Source organism: Girardinichthys multiradiatus, chromosome 5 (genome assembly GCF_021462225.1).
Source record: "Girardinichthys multiradiatus isolate DD_20200921_A chromosome 5, DD_fGirMul_XY1, whole genome shotgun sequence".
In the NCBI taxonomy this organism is placed as follows: domain Eukaryota; kingdom Metazoa; phylum Chordata; class Actinopteri; order Cyprinodontiformes; family Goodeidae; genus Girardinichthys; species Girardinichthys multiradiatus.
The window spans coordinates 46368978-46391058 of NC_061798.1; positions in this window are offsets into that span (position 1 = coordinate 46368978).

Below are 22081 nucleotides of genomic sequence, written 5' to 3' on the forward strand. Positions count from 1 at the left end.
GGAAAATGACCTATTATAGGAAGATGTTTTGTGCAGAAATTCCAAAACTTTAGAATAAACACACTTCAAAACCATCCAAATCTACTTTTTAATCCAATAATAGCAGTTTTGTATTTTGTAAATAAAATTCTCAAATTCAGGCCTGCGGCGATGAGAGGGACTAGTCTGTCTCGAGGACTCGCGGAGGGTTACGCTCCAAACAGTGGAGATTGCTGGCGCACGTGACGTCACAGAGCTGGCGGCAGCATGTCTGAGTGAGGCGGGCGCGAGTTGCACGTGAATAAATCTAGCTAAACAGCGCGTGAAGGTAGTGAGGGTGGAAGACCATAGAAGACAAAACGGGTGGTGCTGATGGGGGTGGCAGGGTGGGGGGCTTTATGTTGTTGTTGATGATGATGATGATGAGTGGAGGCAGGGGGAAGATTTCGCAAACATTTATCTGGAGGATTCCCTCTAACACACACTCATACACACACATGCTGCTGCTCATTCATTGGACCACATAGATTTATAGTTCCATTACAGAGAGGAACCCACTGAGTTTATACAGACGCTATCAGGCTTTGTGGTGTTTTATCTCACAATAACTTTGTAATAAAACTGTAGCATTCTGTCTCAGTTCGAGCTCTTTTACTGCAGTGATTCCGGTTGGAGAACCTGCCTCAGTTTTCCCAGCCTGAGAGTTTGGTTCTGACATCCCCTGTTGCCACATGTTTATAGGCAGCATGTTGTAGTTGCAGTGGTAGGGCTCTTCTTGGCCGAGGTAGCAGAGAAGTAGCTGACTATTAAGAGTCATAGCTCTTTTTTTGTAGGTGAAGGAAGCTGCCCTTCATGCTTCATTGATTTTAATTTCTGCTTTTGACAACACTATAGCATTGTTTCTCAGAACAAGTAAGGGATAGAATGAGAAATAAAATGTGAACATTGAAAACACTGAGAAAATAATTTAAGTTTAAAACCCTACTTGCTATTTGTTTGGTCAGAAGCTAACATGCAGTCATGATGGTAATCCATCCATTCATCCATTGTCTATACTCACTTATCCTTTCAGGGTCACAGAGGGGCTGGTGCCCATCTCCAGCAGTCACCGGGCGGGAAGAAGGGTGCACCCTGGACAGGTCGTCAGTCAATCACAAGGTCAACAAAGAGACACACTGGGCAGACAACCATGCACACATAGTCAGACCTAATGGCAATTTAGAGAGAAGAATTAGGCCAACAGTCATGTTTTTGGACTGCTGGAGGAAGCCAGAGCTCCTGGAGATAACGCAAGGAGAGAGCATGCAAACTCCACACAGAAAGACCCTATGCTGGTATTCGAACCCAGGACTTTCATGCAAGGCCACATTGCTACTACTGTGCAGCCCCCTGGGATAATTATATGTCATATAATTTCAGTGATTAATAAAAAGAACTATGTGCAAAAGCTTTAATTTATTGTGGATTTTCTCTTATCCACTCCACATCAAGGTTATACATGCAGGCTCAAGTACAGACATTACCACCAACCATATTTGGATAAATGTTAGAAGAAGTTACCTCTCCACCACATGCTTCTGGCATCATTCTGCTTGGATATCGAACCACTGTACTTCTTAGAAATGGTAGAGCTCATTTAAATTGTTTGGTGTCCTAGCAAGGACCCCGCTTTTAAGAATAGTCCATAAGTTCCAGAAGATTTATGCTAGCACTGATATGTGTTTGGGCTCATCATCCTGTTCCAACCATGTAGCTGATGATTCAAAGTGAAGGTGAATAATTTAAAGGTAGTTGTGGCTCATTTTTATTCCTTTCACTATGGGAAATGAAGCAGCTCTACAGCATGATCCTGCCACCACCATGCTTGTCAGTTGGTTCAGTGTGGTTTTGACAAAATGTAATTTTAGAGTAAAGAAAATAAATGGATGAGACACGAAGCCTACCAATTTCGTCACATCACGTGACCTAACAGGCATCAATTCCCTATTACACCATGACCTGAAAACCTCTAGTAAATTAGCAATTCATAATTTATACTTGTTCTGATTGTTCTGATTAAACTATGCTAGAGATAAATTTAAAATCAATTAATAGTGGAACTACCACTAAACTGTTATATATTTTACCAAAATGCCTCAAACAGCAGTTTTAAAAGACTTAAAGACAATGGCTGTAATGCCAGTTTTGCAGTGAAACAATTCTACAATATGATGCTACCACCACCATGCTTAACAGTTGGTTCAGTGTGGTTGTACAACTTTCCCTTGACACCTCCAGTCAAACATCTTGTCATTTTGGCCTATCCTCTGGGTCATATTTGGCTTGCTCACGTGGGGATCAGCAAATTTCAGTTGAACTTGAAGGCGTCGGCTTTGGAACAGGCGATTGTTTCTTTGTCAGAACCCTCTCAGTCCATGCCAGTGTGAAACACGCTCCACTTTGGACATTTACGCAAGCATCTTTGGGTTCATGGCACGCTTGAGCTTTGGTTGTTTCTGAGTTTTTTCTGAACATCTTAACCCAGTGGATGTACAGTACTGACAAGATATGTTCAAACATGCAATTGGTCTAGTAGTATTGTGATATAAGTAAAATGTCGTTGGTATTTTGCACATCTGCCTCTTTGTCTGAAAAATTCATCCAGCAATATAAGCAGTTTGATTGCTCAGCCAACATGTTAGAAAATATTCTGCAAATGGTTCGGCTCAATCAGATTATATGCAACGGAACCAAGCTTTTATTTTCATTGCTCTTTTTTGTGAAATATTTTTACAAAATATTTTTATTTCTCTTTATATTTCTGAGATAAAAAAATTACTTGTTTGTGTGCACAAACTAGCAAATAACGCTGATTCTGATTCTAAAATAAAGGTGTACGTTTCAAGATGAAGTAAAGTAGTGAGGACAGTCCTTTTAATACTCATCTGGGCCAACAGGTTTGTGGAATTCATTTAGTTGTGGATCATCTGATAATGTTGTTAAATCAATGTTTGTTGACATCAATCATAATCAATAAATTGCCTGCAAAAGACATATGATTGATGTTGGGTCCGGTGGTTCTTCTAACCTTCAGGTTGACTGGTATTTAGAAGGCTGCCCAGTGTCATAACACAGGAAAAACCCAGGAAAACGATGCATGATTAAATGATTGTAAGAAAAAAGCTATAGGAATTAAAAATATACTTTATTCAGTTGGTACATTTTTATTGCATACCTACATTTTCTGTTAAAGAAATCACAGGAAATATTGATAAATGATTAATATTTCTTAAAAATGCTGTTACATCCAAAACTTAAATGTAGTGACAAGCCAATCAGTCATTCTGCAGTATCTTATCATGGAATTGCTAGAACAGGCAGAAAGAGGATGTTGCAGCTGCTTAAAAGATTTCTTGCAAATTTGATTTTGTGGTTGAAGAGTGTCATCCAAGTTTTTATTCAGCATAATGCTGGCACAAGGTAAACATTTGCATTTTTAAAGCATCTAACATGAAACAAATTACATTTGAGGTAATATATGCTGTGCATGGACTGAGATTAAGGGAAAAATGAAAATATGTTACTTTTGCTTGTTTACTATGCTGATCTACTTATAGTATCAGAGTCAAGGGAAAAAAGCCTAAATGCTCGCTTCAGGAAATCCTTTAAACGGACAGTGAGTGATGTTATGGATGTATTTCAGGTCGATTGTTTACATAAAGAACATGGTGCTCATAAATATTCTGATAGATGTTGCTGATATATCATCTTCTCAGACAGCAGCGAACTGTGGACTCTATTAAAGGATGATCCGCATTGTTGAGCCATCAAACAGCAGGACACCAACCACTGACAGGGGCTAAAAAAGACAGACAGAGGGGTTGGCTTCTCCCAACTACTCTGCTGTCAGTCAAGCTCACTTTCAGTGCATGTTAATCTATGGACTAACCATAGTGGCCTGCAGCTGCAGATATTAGTACTCTGTGAAGTTAAGAGGAATCTTGAAGACCTGTAACAGATATGGTCTTCAATGACAGGATTTTCATTACAGTAAATATACTAATATTGCAACAGTTAAAAAGAAAACACACACATACCAACTGTTAGGCATGGTGGTGGCAGGATCATGATGTGGAGCTGTTTCATTACCTGCAAATACTTCACCTTCACTTTGAATCATCAGCTACATGGTTGGAACATTGACACAGCACAATGTTCCAACATGACAATGAGCCCAAACACATATCGGTGCTAGCATGAAGCTTCTGGAACATATTGACTGTTCTTAAATGAGCTCCACCATTTCTGAGAAGTAGAGTGGTCCAGTATCCAAGCAGAATGATGCCAGAAGCATGTGGTGGACTTCTAACGGACATTCATCCAAATATGGTTGGTGTTATTGTCTGTACTTGAGCCTGCATGTATAACCTTGATGTGGAGTGGATACGTTTTGTACATACTTCTTCTTTTTATTAATCACTGAAATCATACAATGTATAATTATTCCAGGGGGCTGCACAGTGGTAGCACTGTTGGCTTGCAGCAAGAAAGGCTTGAGTACCAGATCTCTGCATGTGGTCTTTCTGCATGAAGTTTGCATGCTGTCCCTGTGCATGCATAGGTTCTCTTTGAGAGGCCTGGAGGTTTTAGACCTTTACAGGATCTTTGCTGTTCCTAGGACTGCGCGCTTCTCCTACAGTGTGGGCATCACTGCCCTAAGCGCTACAGTGACCACTTGGTGTTTTAACACTTTCTTATGTTCCTTTTTCCTGATGTTTCTATTTTTTGGGAGGCCACATCGATCACAACGGCTGTCTTCTGCTGCTTATAAATGACTGCAATGTCTGGTTGGTTGGCATTACTATTTTGTTGGTTTGTATCTGTAAGTCCCACAGGATCTTAACTCAGTTATTTTCTACCACTTTGGGAGGTGAATCCCACTTTGACCTAGGGGTCTCTAGTTTGTATTCCACATTGATGTTTCTGTGCACTGTACTAGCTACTTGGTCGGGGCGTTCCATGTATTCCCTTCCTGACAGTATCTCACACTCTGCTGTGATATGCTGGATTGATTCTGGGGCCTCTTTGCACAGCCTGCACCTAAGATCTTGCCTGGTGTGGTAGATCTAGGGCTCTTTTGCTCTGGTTCGCCATACCTGCTCCTGTGCTACCATGATCAATTCTTCTGAGACTGTTCACAAATTGCTGTATTCAAGCATATGAATGGAAAGTTGAGTGGAAGGAAAACTGAAAAACTGTGGCAGAATAAGGTGCACAAGCAAAATGGATGAGCACAGCCTCAGCAAAAAGCCACTTTTTAACCACCTTTTTGTTGTTTTTCTGGACTAAGCTGAAAAAAAGACTGGACTATTGCTCGGTGGTCCAAAGTCCTCTTTTCAGATGAAAATACATTTTGCATTTCATTTGGAGTCTGGAGGAAGATTGAAGAGGCACAGAATCCAAGTTGCATTCCACAGTTAGTGATAATTTGGGGCAACATGTCATCTGCTGGTGTTGGTCCACTGTGTTTTTGTCTAAGATCAGTGCAACCATCTATCAGGAAATGTTAGAACACTCTGTGCTCTATACAATCTAAAAAAAAGAAATTTACACATTCATATATATATATATATATATATATATATATATATATATGTATATATATATATATATATATATATATAGAAAGAGAGAGAGAGAGAGAGAGAGAGAGAGAGATTTTCATGTGAGGATTTCATTCATTAAGGGAAAAAAAACCTAACAAAACAACTTGGCCTTTAGGGAAAAGGTCCTACCAATGGGACTGGATCTAAGATTTTTCACTGTCAACAATAATGCAAAAAACTAATTGATGAAACAGCTATCAAACTCAGTCAAAATGCTAGGAATGCTGTCTGATAATATGTATTGTAGGATGCTTTGGGAACTGTAAGCATTTTATCCACTGGGGATGCCTCCAATTATGCCCTCTGGTGACTGTTCTAACTAAAAAACAGAATTTAGTTTTTTTTTTAGCAGTTGGCATGTGAGTCACTCTGTGTGTAAATTATGTAATATATTAGATGATATTTTTAACTGAATTATGTAATAGTTGAATTTCATTAGATGAAACAATGCAAAAGATGCCAAATATAAAAGATAATATGTGCTATGGGATGTAGATAGAGGTAGGACAATCCAAAACCCTGGGGTGTCCCATATGATAGGACACTGTAATGGACACCATTCCCTCTGATGACTGTTCTAGACCTGCAAATGTCTTGCAAATCAAATCAAATACAAACCCATAACTGCACTGTGTAACAAAAATTGGTGCTTACGTACAGTGGGTGCGCTCAAATGTTTCTGTCACTGTGTTTATATGGTGCCATCCATGTTTACCTTAGCAAAGAGCTTTACATGTTATTTTAATGCTAACATTTTATTTCTTTAAGTCCAATGCTGCTATACTGTCGAAAACAGAAATCATAATCAAATATTAGAACACAAAAGACATATTTACTTATCTAAAAACAGAGCTGTCCCTCTCAAAATAGCAATCTACTTCTCTGCTACCGTGGCCCAAAACAGGCAAAAATCTACAACACCAACATGCTGCCAACAAAGTGTGAAGACAGGACATCAGCATTTGGTAGTAGGTTCTATTAGGTCAGGATTCACACAGAGATGGAGCCATTTAGAAACCTTGGAGACCTGCCTGTCTCTGACCAGCTGGTGGAAGAGTGGACCGATTACAACATTAGACTTCCATAAACTGGCACTGGATCGAAACGCTTCACGATGACTGACACACAAGCAGAGCCACCACTCCTTCAGGCATGCTACTCATTTTATCATCCGAGGGCTCTTGGCTGTCCCACAACATTTTTAGCAGCACTGCGAAGCATGACAGTAGTGCATGAAGCCAGCTCTCATTTCAAAAGGGTGTCTCATTTGGCTCCCTCTTTGCAAGTCCTTCTAGAAATAATATTGAGGGTGGTGATATTTGAATGCTGTCTCCAGGGGCTCTTGGTTTACCTCTTCTACTGTTTGCCGCACAGAGACAGCAAATGCACCAATCAGAGGGTGTTATTATCAGTAGTCAGGCTAATAGTTTCTTTCATTTTGTGGTCAACATTTTGCAGCCAAATGCATGGAGGTGTGTAACTCTGTTGTACATACTGTACTCTGCATAGCAAAAGTATTCATGCCCCTAGAACATTGTCATCTTTTGTCACGTTACAACAACAAAACCTGTCAGAGGCTGGGCGAGTCATTTCCCGACACCAGCTTAAACAGAACTTTCAATAAACCTGCTTAGTAAGATCTTTCAGGGTTAGGGAAGTCCGGACCTGTTGGATGGAGAGCTGGATTGAGCAATCCCTTTAGACATAGGGAAGTAGGAAGGGAGGGGTTAGCTCATCGGACAACAAAAGGGTGTTTAGTGGAACTCAGAGCGGTTAATGGGGCTGCAGTTTTATTGTAGTTTCTTATGAATCTTCTATAAAAATTGGCAAAGCCCAAAAACCGTTGAAGCTGTTTACGTGAGTCAGGAGTGGGCCATTCGAGTACAGCCTTAATCTTGTCTGGGTCTGAACGAACTTGCCCACCCTCTAGGATGAATCCGAGGAAGGTTACGGAGGACTTGTGAAATTCACACTTTTCAGCTTTTACTTATAGACGGTTCTCTAGGAGGTGTTGAAGGACCAGGCGGACATGTTGTTGATGCTCTGAGAGGTTTTTTGAGTAAATGAGGATGTCATCTAAATACATAAAAACGAAACGATTGATGAAGTCCCTCAGGACATCATTCACTAGGGCCTGAAACATGGCCGGGACGTTACAGAGGCCGAAAGGCATAACCAGATACTCTAAATGTCCAAAGGGGTCTTAAAAGCTGTCTTCCATTCGTCCCCCTGGCGGATTCGGACGAGATGGTAAGCATCACGGAGGTCAAGTTGGGAAAATATGGTAGCATCTTGTACGGGTTCGAATGCGGAGGAGATGAGTGGAAGAGGATATTTGTTCTTTATTGTGATAAGATTGAGTCCCCTGTAGTCACGAAGGGATCCATCTATTTTCCCCACAAAATCCCTCCACTAGTGGAGACAATGAGGAACGAATGGTTCCCGCAGCTAGGGACTCAGTGATATATTTTTTGAGGGTCTGTCGTTCTGGCCTTGAGACATTATAAAGTCGACTGGAGGGCAGAGGTGCCCCAGAGATAAGGTCAATGGCGCAGTCGTATGGCCTGTGAGGGGGTAAGGACAGAGCCTTAGTCTTACTGAAGACCTGTTTTAGATCCATATACTCCTCGGGAACTGAAGTTAAGTCAGGATACTCTGCTGCTCCAGGATCATGTTCTGGTTGTTTGGGTAGAACAGCTGAATGTAAACAGGAGGAGAGACAGTTAGTGGACCAGGAACTAATTTGACAGTTTGACCAGTTAAGGAGTGGATTGTGCTTCTGGAGCCAGGGAAAACCTAATACTAGGGGGTTCTGAAGTACAGGAAACACGAAGAAGGATATCTGTTCACGATGATTGCCAGAGATTATTATTTCCAAAGGCTTGGTCTTGTGTGTGATGTGTTGAAGGTTCTTACCGTTAATGGCAGAAACCAAGTGATGGATAGGAAGGAGTTCAGTGTCGATTTGAGCCTGTTCCACCAGATGTTGGTTGATTAAATTCTGCTCGCTTCCTGAGTCAGTGAGAGCTGATAAATGGAGTGAGTCTTGGGAGAACAAGATGGTAGCTGGTATGGTGAATCGGTTATTGGTAGGGGTGAAATGGTGGTCCGTCAGGTTCCCCTTTACAACTGGTGGACCCTCTCCTTTGGTCGCACTGGACAAGAGGCGATGAAGTGTCCGTGTGTGCCACAGTATAAACACTGTTTGGATTCCATTCTTTGTTGACGTTCCTCAGGGGAGAGCCGAGTTCGACCAGTTTGCATGGGTTCTGGGGAAGGTGGAAGTGGCTCAGGGCGAGGTACTGCAGCAGAGCTCTGAGGTGACTGTGATCTCACAGCAAACCTTTCCAAACATTACTTTCTTCTGTCTCTCAATCTATTATCAACTCGAGTAGCTAGTTAGCTCGAGTTCATTTAGAGTCTTGGGTACATCTAACAAAACTAACTCATCCTTCAAAGATTTGTCAAGGTACTAGAAAAAGGCGGCTTTGAGAGCGCAGGTATCTAAACCTGAAGCTGCAGCTAGTGTACGAAATTCTATAGAAAACTCAGAAACTGGTTTATTTCTTTGTTTTAACGCCCAAAGCGACGGGCTGTATTGGTCTGGTCTAACTCAATGTAAAAAATCTGCTTGAATTCACTTATCAAATCATAAGTGCAGCCGAAGCGATTATGATCGGTAAAGCGAGCCTCAGCCCATCTTAATGCCTTTCCAGAAAGGAGTCCTAAAATAAAAGAGATTTTAACGTCATCATGGGGAAAATATTTTGGAGAGTGATTAAACACTAGGGAGCACTGTAGGAGGAAACCTCCACAACTACCAACCTCACTGGAAAACTTATCCAGATTGGGGGAAATGACGTCACGGGAATGAGGAAGTTGCTGTGAGACGGTGGACTCAGCGGCGCCCCCTGGTGCAGCAGGGCTTAGAGTGTTCAGGGCATGCTGGAGTAAAGAGGACATCTGTTCAATCTTTTGGTTTGTGTGGCATTGTTCCAGGAGGGATCGAAGTGAGTTTCCGTGGGACTGGATCTGGAGGCTATGATCTGAAAGAGTCCTACTGAGTGTATCTGCTGGGTCAGATTGGCCAAAGTGTTCTGTCATAATTTTTCTAGCTGCTTTGACCCACATGAAGAAATACATTCAGGAAAACAGGAAAAGTTTTAACAAGTTTATTAAAAAATATTTTGTTTGCTGGAGAAACAGGAACTCGCCGCTGTATGAAGAAGGGATCAATAGTAAGTGACAGGTAATACTCTGGGTTGTTGATCTTGATATATTTTTGCTTACAGAGGGTGATTAGGAGATCCGCCAGGGGGGAGGAGTAAATGGAATAATGAGATGATGGAAAACTCCAGGAGTGTGTCGGGTAAGTGAAAGGTCCAGGTAATTCTGTTTTACTCGCACTTGAAGTGGAAGTGGCACCAGGTGGATGGTCTTGGAGGGGAGCACGGTGGAGGGTGAGCCAGTTTTGTTCACATGAAGCCTGAGGAGACTTAAAACCCGAATGGAGCCAACTGAGAAGATAATCTGTGAAGTTCTCTTGCGGAGAGAGAGTCTGGATCTTCTGCATACGCAAACTGGATAAGAAACTTGGAACTGAAGGTAACCTGGGAAGGAGGACACGAGAAGGTAAGCACTCAGAAAATATTCACAAGGAGACTTGTCTTGGGCAGCCAGAGTTACCACTGCAGGTTAATATTCAGGCAACGTTGCGTACTTAAGCTCCTCTCCTGATGAGGCTGATGGAGAACACCTGTGGACTCAGGTCCGACCGTGCGTCTCGTGCCATCTAGAGGTTGGATGGGGTTAGTAGCAGGTAAAACAGGTGAACAGAAAGAAAACTCCCAGAACTCCAGTAAAAAGTTCCATAATTAGTGAAATCATCAACATTATTGGTTTATTTTTAAGGCGCGTTACAAATCAAAAGGCAACCAAAGGGATGTACAGGTAAATTAAAACTAAAAGGAGGATAAAAAAAAGCAATAAATGAGCAATAACAGGCAAAGAAGAAACAAGGACTGCCTCAATGGTTATGCTCTGTGGAATTAAAAGCTAATTTCAAAAGATGATCTTTTAAAAGAGATTTGCAATCATCTAACGTTCCACAGAAAGTGGGAGACTGTTCCAGATCCTAGGACCTGCAGTTGAAACAGCTCAGTCAACCCATGGTCATGAGCCGAGTCCTGGAGACAACTAAGAGCTTTTGGTCTAGAGATCTTAGGGGATATGTAGATGTAAAACCTTGTTAAGATAAAGAGGTGCCAGAACATTTAGACATTTAAAACCTAAATATGAAATGTTAAAAACAATTCTAAAAGAAACAAGCCGTCAGTGGACAGGATATAAAATCGGGGTGATGTTTTCATGATATCTTGTCCCCGATAGCAGACAGGTAGCTGGATTCTGAACCAGCTGAAGACGACAATGGAGAGACTTAAAAACAGGGAGTTGCAGTAGTCCAGCCTAGACATTATGGGGAAGATAATCCTTGACTTCACTAATAAGCCCCATATGTTAAAAGCTAGAGTGAACACTGCACTGAAGTATTTATTGAATTTAAAATCCGAATCAAAGATCACCCCAAGATTCCTGACAGGCACACAGCCAGAAGAGTCCAGTGACCAAACAGAACTTTTGTCCACCTCTATGCAGTCTAAGTGTCACATGATCTGTCAGTACAAACACACCTTTTCTGAAAGGGCCCAGAGGCTGCAACACCACTAACCAAGAAGCATTACACCATGAAGACCAATGAACTCTCTGAACATATCAGGGACTAAAGTGTTGAGAAGTACAAGTCATGGTGGGGTTATAAATATCAAAATCTTTGATGCTCCTCCAGAGCTCCATCATCTTCAAATGGAAAGCACATGGTACCACAACAAACCTGCCAAGAGAGGGCTGCCCACCAAATCTCACAGATTAGGGCAAGGAGAGCATAAATCAGAGAGGCAGCGCAGAGACCAAAGGTAACCCTGAAGGAGTTGCAGAGTTCCACAGCAGAGACTGGAGTACATATCCATGGGACCATCAGCTGTACACTCCACTGAGCTGGGCTTTATTGAAAAGTGGCCTGAAAAGAAGTCATTACTTAGCGGTAAAATAAGAAGATATGTTTTTAGTTTGCCAAAAGGCACATGACAGATTCCCCAAATGTATGGAGGACGGTGCTCTGGTCAGATTAAAATTGACCTTTTCGGCCACTAAAGAAAATGCTTTGTCTGCTGCAAACCCAACAGATCCCATCACCCTGAGAGCACCATCCTCACAGTGAAACGTAGTGGTGGCAGCATCATGCTGCGGGAATGTTTTTAAGCAGCAGGGACTGGGAAACTGGTCTAAGTCAAGGGAAAGATGGATGCAGCTAAATACAGGGATATACTTGTGTAAAACCACTGTCTTCCTGTGATTTGAGGCTAGCACAAAGGTTCACCTTCCACGACAATGACCCGAAGCATACTGCTAAAGCAACACTCGAGTGGTTTAAGGGTAAACAGTTAATTGTGTTGAAATAGCCTAGTCAAAGTCAAGACTTCAATCCAATTTACAATTTGTGGTTAGACTTGAGGATCTTTGTTCACAAGTGAAAACCATCCAACTTGAAGGAGCTGGAGAAGTTTTGCCTCAAGAAATGATTAACAATCCCAGTGGCAAGATGTGGCTAGCTCATAGAGACTTATCTGAAGTGACTAACATCTGTAATGGCAGGAAAATGTGGCTCTACAAAGTACTGACTTTAGGGGGGGTTGAACAGTTATGCATGCTGAATTCTTCTGTTATTTTGTCCCATTGTTACTTCACAATAAAAAATAATACATCTTAAAAGTTGTAGGCATATTTTGTAAATTAAATGATGTAAACTTTCAGACAATCAATTACAATTCCAGGTTGAGGCAACAAAACATGAAAAATGCCATGTCAGTGAATATGTTTACAAGGCGCTGTATGTTCTAAATGGTAGAGTGGCAAGAGCAAAGCCACTGAAGTCCATTTTGCAGCTTGCCACAAGCCATGTAGGACAGACAGCAAAATTGGGTGAGAAGGTTCTCTGGTTAGATTAGACCAAAAGTAACCTTTTTGACTTACCTGGAATCTGTTATATGTGCTGTGGAAAACTAACACTACGCATTTCCTCAAACACACCATCCCCACAGTGCAGCGTGGTGGTGGCAGTATCATGCTGTTGGAATGCTTTTCTTCGGCGGGGAAGGAGAAACTGGTCAGTGTTGACTGAAAGATGGCTGGAGTAATACACAGGCCAATATGTTTTTATTTGTAAAAATGGTTAAACCTTGTTTCCTTGTCATTCTCTCCACAATTATACAGAATTGTGAGCGGATCAGATGATCACATAAAATCCCAATAAAATACATTAACATTTGTGTTTGTAACATGAAGAAATGTGAAATAGCCCAAGGGGTTAAGTACTAACACTTAACACCTTTGAAATCTTGTTTGACATCTTTTTAATTGTCATTTAAAATGTTGACCCCCACCCAGAACAAAGCTATCTTTCTCATTTTAACCCTCCGTTGCACCAGCCACCCCAAATCCCCCAAACTTAGAGTGGCGGGAGGCCTGCCTTAGTTTATTGAGCAGAAGGGTCAGAGCCTGACAGCAGCTGTCACAGTCACTTAGTTAACCCTCAATACCACAGTTGTCACAGCTCATTTTGCACAAAGGGGCGACATGTTAAAATTCACCCAACTGCCTCTACACCTGTTGGTCACCTGTCTCCTACTCACTCACCAAACAGGGTTTTTGTCCCTATAATGCCATGGTTTATGATAAAACTTATTAAATTATTTATTGCATTGTTAAATCCTCATTTTCTAAGTTGCTTTGGAAATATGCTAAAAACATAAGGTTTAAATACATACCTGACCTCTTTTGTAACCATGTGGGGCACTTTGTTGGGGAAAATTTAACAGTTTTTGTTATTGAGGTTACACACAAAGTATGACAGTTTTGTATAATATGTTTCATACACAACATGAAGACAATGTTCACTGAGATCATATACTCACACAAAACATTATATACACACTTTTATGTGATTTAGGTCAGTTAGCATTAAACAACGGATGACAGAATAATTTGAGGCAATTTGTAATGAGATTTTTTATACCTTATTTTTGAAGCTAGAAGTTTACATACACAAGGATAATATCTTTAAACAACAATTGAAAGCCGAGATGATGCTGATGTCAAGGGCTTGTGAGCTTCTGATAGGTTAAATCGCAACATTTGAGTTAAACAATGGCACACCTGTGCATGAATTTTAAGGCACACCACAAACATACTGTTTCCTTGTGTGTTTTTCATAGGAAAATCAACAGAGATCAGCCAAGAAATCATGAAGAGAACTGTGGACCTCCACCAATCTGGTTCATCCTTGGACTTTCCAGATGCCTGGAGGCGCAATTTTAATCTGTTCATATGGAATTACAAGCACCTTGGGAATGTATAGCAATCATACCATTCAGAAATAAGATTCTATGGCCCAGAGAAGAATGTTTTTTGGTGCAATATGTGGGTATCAACCCCAAAACAAAAGCAAAAGACCTTTAGAATTTTGAGGCAACATCTCAAGACTTCAACCAGAAAATTAATGCTCAGGTGCAAATGGGTATTCTTAAAAGATACAAAGTCAGTGTTTTGACGTGGCCATAACAAAGCCCTGATTTCAATCTCAATAAAAGGTTTAGGGCAGAGCTGAAAAGATGTGTGAAAAGAAACACTTGAAAATGACTCATTTCCACCAGGTCTGTTAGGAGGAATGGGCCACATTTCCAGCAAGCTGTTGTCAGAAGCTTGTAGAAGGATACACAAAATGTGCAACCCAATTCAAACTCAAAAAGCAGGAGAGAATTTAGGATGGACCCTTGTGGAACTCCATATTTAATGCTGACCAGAACTCGTACAAAAGTGCCGACAGAAACTGAAACAGTTTCATCATCAAACTCAACTGGGACCCAAGGGTTGTAATGCTAAACATTAATCAATATACTAAAGGAGAATGTGAAGCTGTATGAATACCTATTTTGAGGGCAATTTTAAGATAATTTTAAGATAATTAATTCACTTATTTAAGAGCTGTAGGGAACACTCCAGAGAGTATAGAGACGTTTACTGTTATAATGTTGCATTACAAATCTCACACATTCAAACATTGCATCAGCAGTACAGTAAATTTGTGTGATTTCACCAGATGGTTTTTGCCCGTGAGCACTGGGAAACAACCACAGGATGTCAGGATGCTTTTACTTAGTTTTACCTATTAGCATCGCTCACCGGCATTTTTGCCCACACTAAATTTGTGAAAAAGAAAATAGAAAAAGACAGCAAGTTTCAAAACAATCCAAATATGGGTGCTTGGTTGTCTCAGCTCAAGGTCTGAATATTATAGTCAGCAACTTTAAAAAAAAAATTAAACAAAAACTATTTCTATTCAACAGCATGTTTTACAAATTGGACAGGCTTGTTTAGACAAATTTATTTTCATCTTTTTTTTAGATATTTCTTTATAAAGCATAATTCAATTCAATTCAAATTCAAAAATACATTATTTATCCCAAAGGGAAATTAAATGTTGTTGTAGCTAATACTATTCAGGTTTCTTTAAAGAGAGGTTGTAGATGCTGATGGCTGTGGGCAGGAAGTTCTCCTGTAGCGGTCTCTCTTACAGCAGATCTGAAGAAGCCTCTGACTGACACTCTGTTGTTGTACAACAGTCTCATGAAGTGGATGCTCAGGGTTCTCCATAATGTTCTTGATTTTATGAAGAATCCTTCGCTGCACAATGATCTCCAGAGGTTCTAGAGGAGTCCCCAGAACAGAGCCAGTCTTCTTTATTAGCTTTTTGACGGCAGATGAGATCACACTCTCCACAACAGACTTATAGAAGATCTCCAGCATCTTGCTGCTAACACAGAAGGTCCTAAGCTTCCTCAAGAAGTACAGTCTGCTCTGTCCCTTCTTATAGATGGCTTCACAGTTGCATCTCCACTCTAGTCTGTTGTCCAGGTGAACACCGAGGTATTTATACTCCTCCACCACCTCCACCTCTTCTCCCATGATGGAAATAGTGCCTGACCTATTCCTGTTTCTCTAAAAATCTACAATCGTCTCCTTTGTTTTATTCACGTTCAAAATGAGATGATTGTTTCCACACCATGCCACAAAGTGGTCCATCACCTCTCTGTACTCAGCTTCTTGTCCATCTCTGATCCCCCCCACGACTGCAGAATCATCCGCGTTTTTCTGCAGATGACAAGAGTCTGTCTTGTACTGGAAGTCTGAGATGTACAGAGTGAAGAGGAATGTTGAAAGTACAGTCCCCTGTGGTGCTCCTGTGCCGCTGACTACCTGGTTGGACACACAACCCTTCAGTCTCACAAAATGCGGTCCGTTTGTCAGGTAGTCTTTGATCCAGGAGATTGTTGAGGCCTCCACCTGAGTCTTCTGGGGTTTTTGACAAAGTAAATCAGGTTGGATTTTGTTAAATGCTCTGAAGAAATCAAATAACATATGATACTGATAGTTCATTGTTTGCTTACTCAGGTGGGCCAACAGGAGTCTCTCTAGGACCTTCATGATGTGGGATGTCAGGGCAACAGGTCTATAGTCATTGAGGACTGATGAGTGAGTTTTCTTTGGTACCAGAACAAGATAGGAAGTCTTCCACAACACTGGAACCTTCTTCTGGGCCAGGCTAAGGTTGAAGAGGTGCTGCAGAATCCCACAGAGGTGCTCTGTACAGGCCTCCAGGACTCCAGGGCTCACATGATCTGGACCTGCAGCCTTATTCTGGTTCAGTCTCTCCAGTTGTCTTCACCTGACTTCTTGAGAAACACAGGTGAAAGGTGAAATCAGCATCTTCTGATTTGGTTGAAGGCAAACATGTAGAAGCAGAAGGGTCCATGGCTGAGTTGGAAGATAAAACATTTCAGTTGTGACAGGAAAGCTGTGGGTCAAAGGGGGATCGGATGTCTGTTTGGCTGTGAGCAGGAGAGGAGGATGCTGAGCTTGTTTCTGAATTGAACCTATTCAATTCAATTCAGTTTATTTATATAGCACTTATTCACAACACATGTCGTCTCAAGGCACTTCACAAAAGTCAGGTACATACATTCCAATTAATCCTAACCATTGAACAGTGCAGTCAGATTCACTTATTTGTTCAAATTGGATAAAAAGTTTTTCTGTCTAAGGAAACCCAGCAGATTACATCCAGTCAGTGACTTGTAGCATTCCCTCCTCCTGGATGAGCATGTAGAGACAGTGGACAGTCACTGGCGTTGACTTTGCAGCAATCCCTCATACTGAGCATGCACGTAGCGACAGTGGAGAGGAAAAACTCCCTTTTAACAGGAAGAAACCTCCAGCAGAACCAGGCTCAGTGTGAGCGGCCATCTGCCACGACCGACTGGGGGTTTGAGACAACAGAGCAGAGACACAAAGAGAACAAAGAAGCACTGATCCAGGAGTCCTTTCTATGGGAAGGAAAAGTAAATGTTAATGGATGTAGTTCATTTAGTCGTTTCATCTAGAAAGAAAGAACAGATAAACTTTGAGCCAGTTTTCAAGTCTGAAAGAGAGCACATATAATCAGTTACAGTAAAAGCTCAGTCAATTGCTATATCTAGGAGGGAGAAAGGGTTAAACACTGAAAGACAGTGACAAGTGGATCATTTGTAGAAGGTGAGCATTAAGTTGTTGCCAGCAGAAGCTTGGACAATGCCCCTCTCCAGAAAGGTGTCACAGGTAGACACAGAGTCAGGACAGGTGTAGCTTCTAGGAAGAGAAAAGAGAACAAAGTTAAAAGCTGTATTAACAGCAAATAATGCAAAATTGGAGAGTAGTGTGAGAATGTAGCGAAGAGGGTGAAAGTGGTCCTTATGTCCTCCAGCAGCCTAAGCCTATAGCAGCATAGCTACAGAGATAGTTTCAGTTTCAGTTTATTTATTTATATAGTGCTTATTTACAACAATGTCATCTCAAGGCACCCCACAGAGGGTCAGGAACGGCACGGGGCCGCCGGGGGGGCCAGACCAAACCACCGAGTGCCAGAGCCCGGCCACCCAGAACGGGCCACGTATAGGGGCACTAAGTAAAATAATAAACTGATAAAGTTTGTCCATCTAGAGCCCACTGATGGCGATTGTTATACTAAAAACCACAAGGATCGGCATACCTCTCTCTGTCAGACTGACTATAACCATTGGAAAAGAGAAGGGGTCATACAGGTAGCAGAAATGGAGGGTGTGTTTGCACCTCAACCATAACTGAGCCGGTTTAGGCTAAACCTGACTCCCACTTACTCCGTCCAACAGGGAGGGAGGAAGTCGGAGGTAAAAAATAAGGAAGATAGCTCAGGATCACCTAAGCCACTCTGACTATAAGCTTTATCAAAAAGGAAAGTTTTAAGCCAAGCCTCAAAAGTAGACAGGGTGTCTGCCTCACGGACCAAAACCGGGAGCTGATTCCACAGGAGAGGAGCTCGATAACTAAAGGATTTGCCTCCCATTCTACTTCTAGAGACTCTAGGAACCACCAGTAAACCTGCAGTCATTGAACGAAGTGTTCTGTTAGGAACATATGGAACAATCAGATCTCTGATGTATGATGGAGCTAGATCATTAAGGGCTTTATATGTGAGGAGGAGAATTTTAAATTCTATTCTGGATTTAACAGGGAGCCAATGAAGGGAAACTAAAGTACGAGACATATGATCTCTCTTTTTAATTTTCATCAGAACTCTTGCTGCAGCATTTTGAATCAGCTGAAGGCTTTTAACTGCATTTTGTGGACATCCTGATAGTAAAGAATTACAATAGTCCAGGCTTGAAGTAACAAATGCATGGACTAGTCTTTCAGCGTCAATCCTGGATAGGATATTTCTAATTTTGGCAATGTTCTGGAGATGAAAGAAGGAAATCCTAGAAACCTGTTTAATATGGGATTTAAATGACATCTCCTGGTCAAAAATAACACCAAGGGTTTTTACTTTATTAACAGAGATCAATTTAATGACATCCAGGTTAAGCGATTTACTAAGCAGTTTCTTTTTTAAAGACTCTGGTCCAAAGACGACAACTTCTGTCTTGTCTGAATTTCAAAGCAGAAAATTTAAAGTCATCCAAGTTTTTATGTCTTCAAGACATGCTTGTAGTCTATCTAACTGGTTGGGCTCATCAGGATTTATGGATAAGTAAAGCTGAGAATCATCAGCGTAACAGTGAAAATTTATCCCATGCTGCCTGATAATTTGACCTATTGGAAGCATATATATAGTAAAGAGAATTGGCCCAAGTACTGAACCCTGTGGTACTCCACAATTAACCCTGGAGTTTAAAGATGATTTATCATTTACATGAACAAACTGGAATCTGTCAGACAAATAAGATTTAAACCAGCCTAGCTCTGTTCCCCTGATCCCTACAGCATATTCCAGCCTTTCTAAGAGAATATTATCATCGACTGTATCAAATGCAGCACTGAGCTCTAAGAGGACAAGTACAGACACAAGTCCATTATCTGAGGCCATAAGAATATCATTAGTGACTTTCAGCAGAGCTGTTTCAGTGCTATGATGAGCTCTGAAGCCTGACTGAAACTCTTCAAACAGGTCATTGCTGCGTAAATGTTCACACATTTGATTAGCAACTATTTTCTCAAGACTTTTAGATAAGAATGGAAGATTGGATATAGGTCTGTAATTTTTCAAGTCATCTCAATCAAACAAAGGTTTCTTAAGTAAAGGTTTAATTACAGCCACATTAAAAGCTTGTGGTACATATCCATTTATTAAGGATAGATTAATCATATCTAAAATGGGGCTGGTAATCAGAGGGAACACTTCCTTAAATAATTTGGTTGGGATTGGGTCTAACATACAAGTTGAAGGTTTAGATGAAGCTAATATTTCTGATAACTCAGGAAGCTCCACAGGATCAAAACAGTTCAAACACAAATCAGGTTCTGCAGTTATTTCCAATGTTGTCTCACTTACTGAGGATGAAGTAATCATCTTCGGGAGTATGTCAAAGATTTTATTTTTAATAGAATCAATTTTATTTAAGAAGAATCCCATAAAGTCATGACTGCTGAGAGCTAAGGGAATGGATGGCTCAACATAGCTATGACTGTGTAAGTTTAGCAACTGTATTAAAGAGAAACCTAGGATTATTCTTGTTCTCTTCTATTAATGATGAGAAATAAGCTGTTCTGGCTTGGCAAAGTGTCTTTTCATACAACAGTAGGCTATTTTTCCAGATTAAGTAGGAATCCTCTAGGTGCGTAGAGTGCCATTTTCTCTCCAATTTTCTAACATTGTGCTTTAAAGTACGCAGATCTAAGTTAAACCAAGGAGCCTGCCTCCTGTGAATAATTACCTTCTTTTTCAAGGGGGCTGCATTGCACCATGCAATGATGAAGTAACACTATGAACAAGAGAATCAATTTGTGAAGGGGCAGAAACAAAATTATTGCCCTCCACTGTGCTTTTCTGTGATAATGAGGAAAATAAAAGTGGAACAGATTCTTTAAAGGTTGTTACGGCATCACCTGATAATGATCTATTATAATGAAATTTTCTTTCAGGTGTGGACTACTGCTTAAATTAAACTCAAAGGTTATTAAGAAATGGTCAGACAGGACAGGGTTATGAGAAAATATTGTTATGTCTTTACACTCAATGCCATATGTCAGCACAAGGTCCAGAGAATGAAGACAAAGGTGGGTATGTTTGTCAATGTTTTGTGCAAAGCCAATTGAGTCTAAGATAGCATTAAACGCTATATTTAGGCTATCACTTTCAGTGTCAACATGAATGTTAAAATCCCCCACTATAATAACCTTATCTGTATTTAACACTAAATCAGATAAAAGGTCTGAAAACTGATCTAAAAATTGAGAGTAAGGACCTGGTGGACGGTACAAAACAACAAACAGAAGAGGTTTTAGTGCTTTGCAATTTGGATGAGGAAAACTAAGGATTAAATATTCAAAAGAGTTGTAGCTATAGATTGGTCTGGAACTAATCAAAAAATCGCACTGAAAGATGGTTGCTACTCCTCCTCCTTGCCCAGTATTTCGAGAAATGTGAAAATTTAAATAATTAGTGGGAGTTGACTCATTTATAGTAACAATCCTCTTGCTGCAGCCAGGTTTCTGTGAGGCAAAATAAATCAATCTGATTGTCATAAATCAGGTCACTAACTAGCAAAGTCTTTGAAGAGAGAGATCTTATGTTCAGTCAACCACATTTAATTGTTTTATTTTTATTTTTAGTCTGAGTTGTGTTTATTTTTATGAGATTTACCTGATTTCCTCCTGTTAGATTATTTTTGAATCTATTAAATTTTGGCTGTGGACGAGACACTGTCTTAATAGGGTAATGGGTGGGTAGCAGTACAGAAGCTCCAGAGAGGAGTGTTAAACTACGACCCTGCTTCCTGGTCTGAACCCTGGGTTGTCAGAGTTTTGGAGAACTACTAAATTCGGCCAGATTCCTAGAAAGAAGAGCTGCTCCATCCAAATGGGATGGATGCCGTCTGTCTGGATCAGACCAGGTTTTCCCCAAAATGTTTGCCAATTAACTCACATCGTTTTCTGAACACCACCTAGACAGCCAGCGGTTGAATGACAGAATACGGCTAAACATGTCGTCACTGGTCAGATCAGGGAGGGCACCAGAGAAAATTACGGAGTCCGACTTTGTTTTGGCAGACTTACACACCGAAGCAACACTAACTTTGGTGACCTCCGATTGACGTAACCGGGTGTCATTACCGCCAGCGTGGATAACAATCTTATTGTATTTACGCTTATCCTTAGCCAGCAGTTTCAGGTAGGATTTGATGTTGCCCGTTCTGGCCCCTGGCAGACTATGGTCGCTGGTGTCTCTAGTGTCACGTTTCTGACTGTGGAGCTGTCAATTACCAGAGTTGGCTTCTCAGCGGGTGTTTTCACTGAGCGGGGAAAAACTGTTAGAAACACAGACAAGTTAGTGGTGACCTGTGGGCTGGGATCTAGGACTATGTTTTCTACATACCGTCACCCAGCCGGCCTGAGGGCCCGGCTGCGCGGGCTCTGCTGAAGGACTACTACGGGGAGCTACCCTCAGTGGCTCCGCACTGGCTAAGGGGCCTTGGCTATCTGCTGGTTTTTCAACAGCATTCTCTTGTACACCTCCTTGCTGTCTCTTATCTTGACTTTAAGTGGCTTCTGTATATTCTTCTATAATTCTCTGTCTCCCTTTCTGAAGGCTGTTTTTTTCTTGTTAAGCAGGTCCTTCAGGTCACTGGTGATCCAGGGTTTGTTATTGGGGAAGCATCTCATTGGGTAACACTGGTGAACTCTCTGGGTAAATAATATGGACGAAAACTTACTGCCAACAGTTCAATATCTGGACTGCAGAGACAACACTTCACAGTAACATGTCCTGGATG